This window comes from Lathyrus oleraceus, chromosome 4, assembly GCF_024323335.1.
Source record: "Lathyrus oleraceus cultivar Zhongwan6 chromosome 4, CAAS_Psat_ZW6_1.0, whole genome shotgun sequence".
Lineage (NCBI taxonomy): Eukaryota > Viridiplantae > Streptophyta > Magnoliopsida > Fabales > Fabaceae > Lathyrus > Lathyrus oleraceus.
This window is the reverse complement of record NC_066582.1, coordinates 167980073-167990999: the sequence shown is the minus strand read 5'-3', so window position 1 is coordinate 167990999 and position 10927 is coordinate 167980073.

Genomic DNA, 10927 nt, shown 5'->3' with positions numbered 1-10927 from the left:
CCAAAATCATGTTCAAACAATCAAGAATCAATACCAATTGGGTTCACATTCATATCAATCACTATCATCATTTCATGAACAGTTTAGGTCAAAGTGTTGCAAACAGAAGCTCATAGAAGTCAACAGCAAGACTTAACTCAAAAGCAATCTTAAACATTTACAAAAATCACCAAATAAAACATGACCAATAACAACCCACAGCATGGTAAGCATGTCAAATTTCATCTCATTTGGACAAGTGGAAGGCAGTCAATGAAAATCAGAAAGTCAAATCAATTTTGAACATGCTCAAAGAAGTCAACCAAACATGCATCAACTCGAAAAAATCATAAATCAGTGATGGCATATGATAAATGAATGGGACTAAAACCATGGCAAAGCTTAAGATGTCTAGTTATCTCATGTAAAATTTCAAGATCATCCAATAAAGTATGAGAATTTCACAAATGAAATGGCAACATGTATCACAAGAAGTCCACATTTTGGTCAAGCAGGGGAGAAAATCTCAAACAATTAGGAAATGCCTCAAATAATTCCAAGAAAATTCACATGTAAACTAGACATACAAGAGGAGGTTCATGCAAAAAATCAATTCATTTGGAGGTCAAGAAGCACGGATACAAAAATCAACAAGTTGCACATCAATGGTGTGACACAAATTGTCACACCCTACTTCAAAAAATCATAACTCAACAACCAGATAAGATAAATTCACAAACTCTACACCAAAATCACCATGAATGTGTCTAGTTTAAGCACAAAAAATTTGGGAGCCATTGGATAAAGTGTCACCATTTCACAAATGTTTTGGCAAAGTGTACAAAATATGAGCACATGTCACAAACCCTAATACCAATTAAAATCCACTCATCAAAAAAATCTGGAAAAAATATGATAAAAAACTAGAGATTGTGATGAACATAATGCAAAAAATCCCATGAAATTTGGACTTGAAATGAAGATGTTATGAATTTTGTAAGTTGGATGGATCAAAGTGAAATAATTGTGAAAAAACAACATTATTCAATGAGACATGGGGTCCGGCCATGGCATTTTTGTAATTAACCAAGTCACTAATTGAAGCACGGTCGTTTTGGTCAAGAAGAGGAAATGTTCTGATTGGCTGAGGCAATGAAAACGCGAAAGGCTCATGCAAAACACGTTCAGATGAAGAAATCTGGAAATTGGCTAGGGTTTACTGTAGCATCTTCATCTTCATCACAAAATCGTGAAAAACAATTTCCCAGAAATGGCCAACCAGCATATCAATAGAACCAGCAAACAACACACATCATGAATCCAACAACCATTAACATGGAATCGAGCCACATAGCATGCATCATACAAAACAAGTTTGAATCATCAAATTTCCACTCAACATTTCTTTCAAAATACACTACCATTTTCAGTGCTTCAAAGCTCAAAATGACCATGGCAAGGAGATCTATCTAATGCATAGCATAGTTTTAAGAAATGAGGGGATCGAGTTCTTACCAAAATCGAAGGACAGTCGTGATTCAAGTGTTGTTTGGCTTCAAATGCTCGAAACAGATGTTCCACACGCTCCCAAATGATGATTGGTGGAAAGACTTTAGCTCATCAAAGCTTGACATGGCTCAGACCATGATCTGCCATGGAAGAAGCTAAGCATAGCAGTTGGTGAAACTTGCTTTACAGTTGTGTTATTAAGCCTTCAAAGGGTTCAAAAATGGTAGCATATGATGAATGAATCAAGGCTGGCTCGAGGTCTTTGCAGTTTTTTGGAGAAAAGTTCAACAATGCAAAAATGAGAAAATGAGAGAAATGGAATTTCTGTTTGTTAGAATGTGGCTGCTACTAGGGTTTCAGAGAGAATATGTTGAATATATATGCTGTTTGATGTTGCTAAGTGGAATGCTAATCATGGTTCATGAAAATGTGGAGTAGAGTTGGTGAAAAGTGTACTTTTTTCCAATTTTCAAGCAAGTTGGCATGGGTGTATGTACTGCACGAAAATGGGCTTGCAACAAGTCATAAACAATGTATCTGAACATATTTGAATGGCAAAATTGGTTGGGAATGGTTAATTTAAAACTTCACTTTTTCACCTCACTTAAAATTAATTCAAGTAGGTTCAAAAATGCCATTTTGATCCATGAGGTTTTGGTACATGAAAGTTACATTTTTGGAAAGAGGAGGTCAAATGTGACTTGTTGGAAAAAACCTCACCAAATTTGGCCAAATGGTTTGAGAGATATGGCCTTTTGAAGTTCAAGAATTTCTGAAAATGATTTGATCAAAACTTGCCAACCATACATGGGAATTGAGTGTTCTTGGACTTTTTGGAAATGGGAGAACAAGATCTTCAACTTTCATGTTGGGCAAAAATTCATTTGAAGCTTGTATCATGATGTAAGTTTGAGGATCAAGACTTTCCATTTTTGGCAGGTTTCAATTACAGGTCCAGTTTCTATTTTTGGAAATTTCTGGTCTGGCTTCAAATTCTTCCATGATGGTGTTTGACATGATATATGAGGCCTATATGGACATGAATGAGCTCTCTCAAACCAAATCCAACCATCAAAACCATAAAATCAGACACAGTTGACCAAGTTTGACTTTTTAGGGTTTCTGACTGACTGTGCATTGAATGATGACTTCTGAACATCCAATCCTTGACCAAAACACTTCAAATGGATCCCCAAGTCATGTGAACATGTTGGACCAACCCTAGGGCCTTGGCTCAATGGAATTTGTACTTGCTTGCTTGACTGACTGATCTCCTGACCAGTTTGACCTAATTCTTCTGATGACTTGCACTTGAGGCAAAGGGGACAATACAATGTTATGCAGTGGACCATGTTATGTTATGACCAAATATGAAAATGTATGTACAATGATAGGTGCAAATTTGAGGTGCTACAGCTGCCCCTATTCAATCAGCTGGGAACCCGAACGGATGAGAGCAACGGCTGTCAGACTTTCAGGGTAAACAGGGATTGAATACCCAGAACCGTAGAAATTTGCACTCTGCCGGATATGATACAAGAAGAACCACGTCATTTACTGATGACGCCTGCAATTGACAACTTCAGAAAAGCGAAACCATTTACCGATGGTTAGAAACTGGTAACTCGATATTTACCGATATCAACTTCAGCAAGACCATTTACCGATGGCTGCTGGGAAACAACTTCTGATGTAAAAGGAAGCAAAACCATTTACCGATGGTGGCTTCAAAGAAACTTGACATTTACCGATATCAACTTCAACTCGACCATTTACCGATGGCTACTGCAACTGGGGATCTGATATTTACCGATATCGAAGAAACGGGGCCATTTACCGATGGCGGATAAAACATGGGCATTCAATATTTACCGATATCGAAGCATACAGGGCCATTTACCGATGGCGTCTCCACTTGGGGAGGAACAAAATCTTTGTGGTGTAATCAGACAAGACGTTTACCGACGACTTCTGGGGATCTTGATTTTATCAACAAGGAAACAAAGCATGACCAGACATCTACCGATGACTGGGATGAGACTCGACGTTTACCGATATCGAAAGATGATGTTTACCGACATCAAAACAAACGAACAGACATTTACCGATGACCGGGGAACACTTCACTAAGGGAAAAAACAAATATTTGCAACTGGAAACCAGATAGGACATTTACCGATGACTCTACTGGGGATCTCTAGCTGGGGATTATCAGACATTTACCGATGACTGCAGAAAAGACTCGATGTTTACCGACATCGAAAGATGATGTTTACCGACATCAAAAAATGACCAGACATTTACCGATGACTGGGGAGAAAACCCGATGTTTACAGACACCGAAACAATGGTGTTTACCGACACCCAAAATGATGACCAGACATTTACTGATGACTGGGGAGAAAACCCGATGTTTACAGACACCGAAACAATGGTGTTTACCGACACCCAAAAAAAGAAACACACGTGGGTGCTAGTATGACACTTATCGGTATCACAAGAACGACTTTTTAGATATGTCAAGGCAAGGTTGACCACTTGCTGGGGGTCTCACTGGGGAGAAACAAACTTTCTGTCACCAACGGGTGAGGTAATAAACCTCTGTGGGGATATCAATCCTGAATGCTGTCAAGAGCAACTGTAGCAGACTTGCTGTGCTGATGTTGAATGAAATGATCCGCCTCTGCCGGGGATACGGTCTGGTGAGGTTAACACATGAATGCATATGTTTGAATTTTTCTATGGCGTAATGCCCCATATTGAATGGGAATGCTACGCAGTTTGAGGATGCAATGATCACTAAAATGCAAAAATGCAAAAAATGATGAGAAACTCCGGCTGGGGAGCCAAAACTGATCGGGTACTCCAACTCTGCGGGGAGACTCTGCAGGAAGAGCAACGACTTCTCACTCATGTTGGAGAATAGCACTGCTGCTGGTGAAAGGTAAACTCCGCTGGGGATATCCTTCAGTCCACAGATAGGATAAATGCTGGAGATAAATTTCAATGAACCTGCCTCACTCGGGGAGGAAATCGGCAAATACAGGCCTGCTGGGGATAGGCAATCCTTAGATCTGTTGGGGAATAGAAGGCACTATCCACAGACGTCTCCGCAGGGGAACATAACTCTGATAGCTTCCAAACTTGCTTGGGGAAAATATCTGCTGAGGAAACGTCCTCACAGATGCCAATCCTGAAAAACAGCACAACAAAATGCCCCCAGGGGATACGTGGACAAGATACGCTCAAGTGTCCTCAACATTCAAAATGATTTTCAAATGTTTCATCATCCTGCAAGCTATTGTTTAGCCTTCATGTTTTTATATGCGGTGCTTATCAAAAAATTCGGACATTTTTGCAAACAAAACAGTAAAAATAAAAACAAAAGAGCCATTTATCTGAATAACGACTTTTATTGATTGAAAATGTGCCTGAAAAGGCAAATACATTGGGGAGCAATTCCTAGGAAGAGGTAATTGCGCACAAAAGGAAAAAATCTATCTAATGGCAATGTGAACACGGCATCCACTATTTCCCAATTCTGTTATAACTCACAGATCATCAGTTTTCCTCCCAACTCCTTGCTTTCCGAGAAGAATGACTGGACGGATCACATCTTTCGAGATGGCAGACGACAAGGCTTGATGAAGTACAGACAACTTAGACTGTAGTCTTCGCTTTAATCCCTCTTTTGGCTGGATCGCCCTTTCGGGTTTTCAATCCACCGGGATACCCATTTTTGCCTAAGTCGCCCTTGCGGGTTTTCGACTTACCGGGTGTACAAATTCTTTTTCATTTTATCCCTAATTTTTGCCCGAACCTTTTCTTTCTGTTTTTTGGTTCGCCGGGATGCCCATTTTTGCCTGGACTCTTTTTTTTCTTTTTGTCCAGCGGGTCAATTTATGCGAAGTATTTTTGACTACATCTGAGTTAACAGGAGACGGAAAATCTTCACCATCCATAGTTGTAAGCATCAAGGCTCCACCGGAGAAGACCTTTTTCACAACATATGGACCTTCATAATTAGGAGTCCACTTGCCCCTGTTATCTGCACCGGGAGGGAGGATCCTCTTCAAAACTAGATCACCGATCTGATAGCTTCGAGGACGCACTTTCTGATCAAAGGCTCGCTTCATCCTTCGCTGATACAACTGTCCCTGGCATACAGCTGCTAGCCGTCTCTCTTCGATAAGGCTCAACTCGTTAAACCTTGTTCGAATCCACTCGGCTTCGTCCAGCTTGACATCCAATAAAACTCTCAGAGAAGGAATCTCCACTTCAACAGGTAGGACAGCTTCCATACCATACACAAGGGAGTAAGGGGTTGCCCCGGTCGACGTACGTACTGAGGTACGGTACCCATGCAAAGCGAAAGGCAGCATCTCATGCCAATCCTTGTACGTAACGACCATCTTCTGCACAATCTTCTTGATATTCTTGTTCGCCGCTTCTACAGCACCATTCATCTTCGGTCTGTAAGGGGAAGAATTGTGATGTTCAATCTTGAAATCTTTACAAAGCTCTTTCATCATCTTGTTATTGAGATTCGAACCATTGTCAGTGATGATTCTCTCAGGAACTCCATAACGACATATGATTTCTTTCTTGATGAACCGGGTAACCACTTGTTTGGTAACGTTAGCATAGGAAGCTGCTTCCACCCATTTGGTGAAATAGTCAATCGCTACCAAAATGAAGTGATGTCCATTCGAAGCAGTAGGCTCAATCTTCCCAATCATATCAATGCCCCACATGGCAAACGGCCAAGGCGAATTCATGACATTCAGAGGGCTTGGTGGTACATGCACCTTATCAGCATAGATTTGACACTTATGGCACTTCCGAGCATACTTGAAACAATCGGATTCCATAGTCATCCAGTAATAACCCGCTCTCAACAATTTCTTAGCCATTGCATGCCCTCCGGCATGAGTACCGAAGGAACCTTCATGAACTTCCTGCATTAACATGTCCGCCTCGGGTCGGTCCACGCATCTGAGCAAGACCATGTCAAAGTTTCTCTTATACAGCACATCATCCTGATTCAAATAGAAGCTTCCAGCTAGCCTTCTCAGGGTTTTCTTGTCATTCTTCGACGCACCTTCAGGATACTCCTGAGTCTTGAGGAAGTTCTTGATGTCATAATACCACGGCTTCTCATCAATCACAACAGACTCGGCTGCAAACACATACGCAGGCCTCTCGAGTCGATTCACCGCAACATGTGGCACATGATTCCACCAATGAACTTTGATCATAGACGACAAAGTAGCCAAGGCATCAGCCATTTGATTCTCATCCCGGGGGACATGATACAACTTCACCTTCTTGAAGAACGTCAGTATTCTTCTGGTGTAATCTCTATACGGAATCAAATGCGGCTGGTTCGTATTCCAATCTCCATTGACTTGATTGACCACTAGAGCGGAATCTCCAAATATATCAAGAGTTTTGATCCTCAGATCAATGGCTTCTTCTATCCCCATGATACAAGCCTCATACTCAGCTTCGTTGTTGGTGACGTCAAACGTCAATCTGGCAGAAAAAGGTATATGAGCACCTTTAGGATTGATCAATACTGCCCCAACACCGTTACCGTTCATATTCACAGCCCCATCAAACATCAGTGTCCATTTGTCATCCGGATCCGGTCCTTCCTCGACAAGAGGCTCTTCGCAATCTTTCATCTTAAGATACATGATGTCTTCATCAGGGAATTCAAACATCATAGGCTGATAATCTTCAATCGGTTGCTCGGCGAGGTAGTCTGACAGAATACTACCTTTGATGGCCTTTTGTGACGTGTACTGAATATCATATTCTGTTAGAATCATCTGCCAACGAGCAACGCGTCCGGTGAGAGCCGGTTTCTCAAAGATGTACTTCACTGGATCCATCTTAGAAATCAATAAGGTAGTATGGTTCAACATATACTGCCTCAGTCGGCGAGCAGCCCAGGCCAAAGCACAGCAAGTTTTCTCGAGCAGTGAATATCTTGTTTCACAGTCGGTAAACTTTTTGCTAAGGTAGTATATGGCATGCTCTTTTCGACCAGACTCGTCATGCTGTCCCAATACACACCCCATCGAGTTCTCAGTCACTGACAGGTACATTATCAGAGGTCTCCCTGGAACTGGAGGTATAAGGATTGGAGGTTTCTGTAAATACTCTTTAATCTTGTCAAAAGCTTTCTGACAGTCATCATTCCACTGATTGCTTGATTCTTTCTTAGCAGTTTGAAAATTGGTTCACACGTGGCAGTTAGGTGAGATATGAACCTTGCAATGTAGTTCAACCTCCCTAAAAACCCACGGACTTGCTTCTCCGTTTTCGGTTCAGGCATCTCTTGAATAGCTTTGACTTTCGCTGGATCAACCTCAATCCCTTTCTCACTGACAATGAAGCCTAAAAGCTTCCCTGATCTCACCCCAAACGTACACTTGTTCGGATTCAACCTCAGCTTGAACTTTCTCAACCGGTCAAACAGCTTCTGCAAATTAACCAGGTGCTCCTCTTCTGTCTGCGACTTCGCAATCATATCATCTACGTACACTTCAATTTCTTTGTGCATCATGTCATGAAAGAGAGTCGTCATTGCCCTCTGATAGGTAGCACCAGCATTCTTTAGCCCAAATGGCATCACCTTATAACAGAACGTGCCCCAAGGTGTAATGAATGTCGTCTTTTCCATGTCCTCTGGCGCCATCTTGATCTGATTATATCCGGAGAAACCATCCATGAAAGAAATACCGAGGATTGAGCCGTATTATCAACCAATACATCAATGTGAGGTAATGGGAAATCATCTTTCGGACTCGCTCTATTCAAATCCCGGTAATCGACACACATTCTGACTTTACCATCCTTCTTCGGCACAGGAACGATGTTGGCCACCCATGGGGGATAACTTGTAACAGCCAAAAAACCCGCATCCCACTGCTTCTGAACCTCTTCCTTGATCTTAGTTGCCATGTCAGGACTCGTTCTACGAAGCTTCTGCTTGACCGAAGGACATCCTTCTCTAAGAGGTAATCGATGCACCACAATGTCTGTATCTAACCCAGGCATATCTTGATATGACCAGGCGAATATCTCCACATATTCTCTCAGCATCTCAATCAGCCTCCTCTTGACAGAGTCCTCTAAAGCAGCCCCAATCTTGATTTCTCTTTTGGCGTCCTCAGTACCCAAATTAACAACCTCCAACTCCTCCTGATGAGGTTGGATGACCCTTTCCTCCTGCTTCAGCAATCTGACCAATTCTGCAGGGAGTTCACAGTCTTCCTCACTCTCCTCTTCAGCTTGGTAGATGGGATTGTCGAAATCATACTGAGCCATAACAGAACTGTTCATAGTGAATGCCATAAGATCGCTTCTGCATGTTTAATGCTTTGTTTTAGAAAAAGAGTTCAATAAAGTCACAAAAAACAAAAACATTGCCATTTTTATTGTTTTTGAAAAAGGATGAAAACAAAAAATAGAAAGACAGGGATCACAAAGTTTGATTTCAAAAAATGTCCTTCATTAATGATAATCATTAAAACATGATGAGGCCCTACAATGAATCACTACGCCTTGGGCAGATCGTAGGATTTTCATGCAAAATGAAAAAAACAACAGAAAATTACTCTGTCAGAAGAGTAACTTGAACCACTTCTTCAGCCGTCCAGTTGTTGATAGACCCCCCTGGTGCACACGGGCGAACCCAGTTGTCCAGATCACAATCACTGTCACAGTCTTCACTACCGGTTGCAGAGACGTCGCCATGATTCATCAGCCCAGCGCTGGTAAAGGTACTCGGACCCGCTTGACCATTCTGCTCTGCTTGGAGAGGCTCGTAACCAACGCCAAATTTGTCTTCTTTGACAGGCAAGTCCACCATCTTGCCCCAGCCTTCAGCTTTGCCAGAATCAACAACCTCCTTAGCCTGCTTGTAAGAAGTAATTGAAGCACCTGGCTTCCTCTGCTCAGCGTACGCCACTTTCTCAAGAGCCACAGTCTCAAACGCCTGACATAAGGTTTCGTGGATCTCGCCATCCACCTCAACATACTTGAACGAGGATAGATGACTCACCAGAATCTCTTCTTCACCGCACACAGTCACAATCTGACCGTTCCAGACATACTTGAGCTTTTGATGGAGAGTCGACGAGACTGCCCCTGCTGCATGAATCCATGGACGCCCCAATAAACAACTATAGGCGGGCTGGATGTCCATAACATAGAAGATGATATCGAATACCTCAGGACCTATCTTCACAGGCAAGGTAACTTCCCCACACACAGAACGTTTGGAGCCGTCGAAAGCACGAACGATCAGGTCACTGGGAGTAAGCACAAACCCTTCCACATCAATCTTCTTCAGAATCTGCTTAGGCAACACATTCAGCGACGACCCGGTGTCTACCAATACGTGAGACAACACTGCCCCCTTGCACTCCATGGTGATGTGCAAGGCTTTGTTATGGTTCCGCCCTTCAGGCGGTAAGTCCAGGTTGGTGAATCCTACACCATGCCTGGTGCTCACATTGGCCATCACACCCTCCAGTTGATTGACAGAAATCTCCTGAGGCACGTAAGCCAGATTCAACATCTTCAGCAAGGCATTACGGTGTGCCTCAGAGCACAACAACAGTGAAAGTATAGAAATCTTGGACGGAGTTTGATTCAACTGATCTACAATCTTGTAGTCACTCTTCTTGATTATCTTCATAAACTCCTCCACGTCCTTCTCAAATGAGCCCTCGGGCGCTTCCTTCTGGACAGGCTCTTCCTCAACCACAGCTTGCTTACCCTTTGCTTTGGCGAGAGCCTCAGCATTATTGTCCCTCAAAGGCTGCGGTGCGAACAGACGACCGCTTCTGGTAAAACCTCCTGGACCCCCTACATTATCCACAGCCGGACCAACAGTTGCAGGAACTCTATTCGGTAAACCAATTGTCACTGGAGTTTGATTCACTGGTCTCGTCTGACTTTCAGCCCTTCTGTAACTGCGGTGAGCATTATCATACTTCCACGGCACGGCTCTACTATTCTCAACAGCCCTTCTTCCAGACGCGGCGATAGTAGTTGGAGCACTGATGGTTACAGGCACGAAAATGGTAACTGGGGTACCATTTGTTGCAGGTGCACTAACGACCCTTTGTCCACGTCCTTCAGACGGTTTAAAGTAAATGGTGATAGTTGACACTGTTCCACGATCTTTTACAGCCCTACTGAATTGCAAACAACCCTCATCCATCATACCCTGGATACCGGCCCTTAACTGGTCGCAACCATTCTCAGATTCTGCACAGCCCAAACAATCCTCATCACAGCCCGAGTAGACACCCCCATTCAGCAGACGGCCCTTCACAACTAGCAGAGAAGTCTGAACATCATCAACTAACAACCAGATCTTCAGCTTCTTTCCCCTCAATATTGTTCACTCTATGCCCAC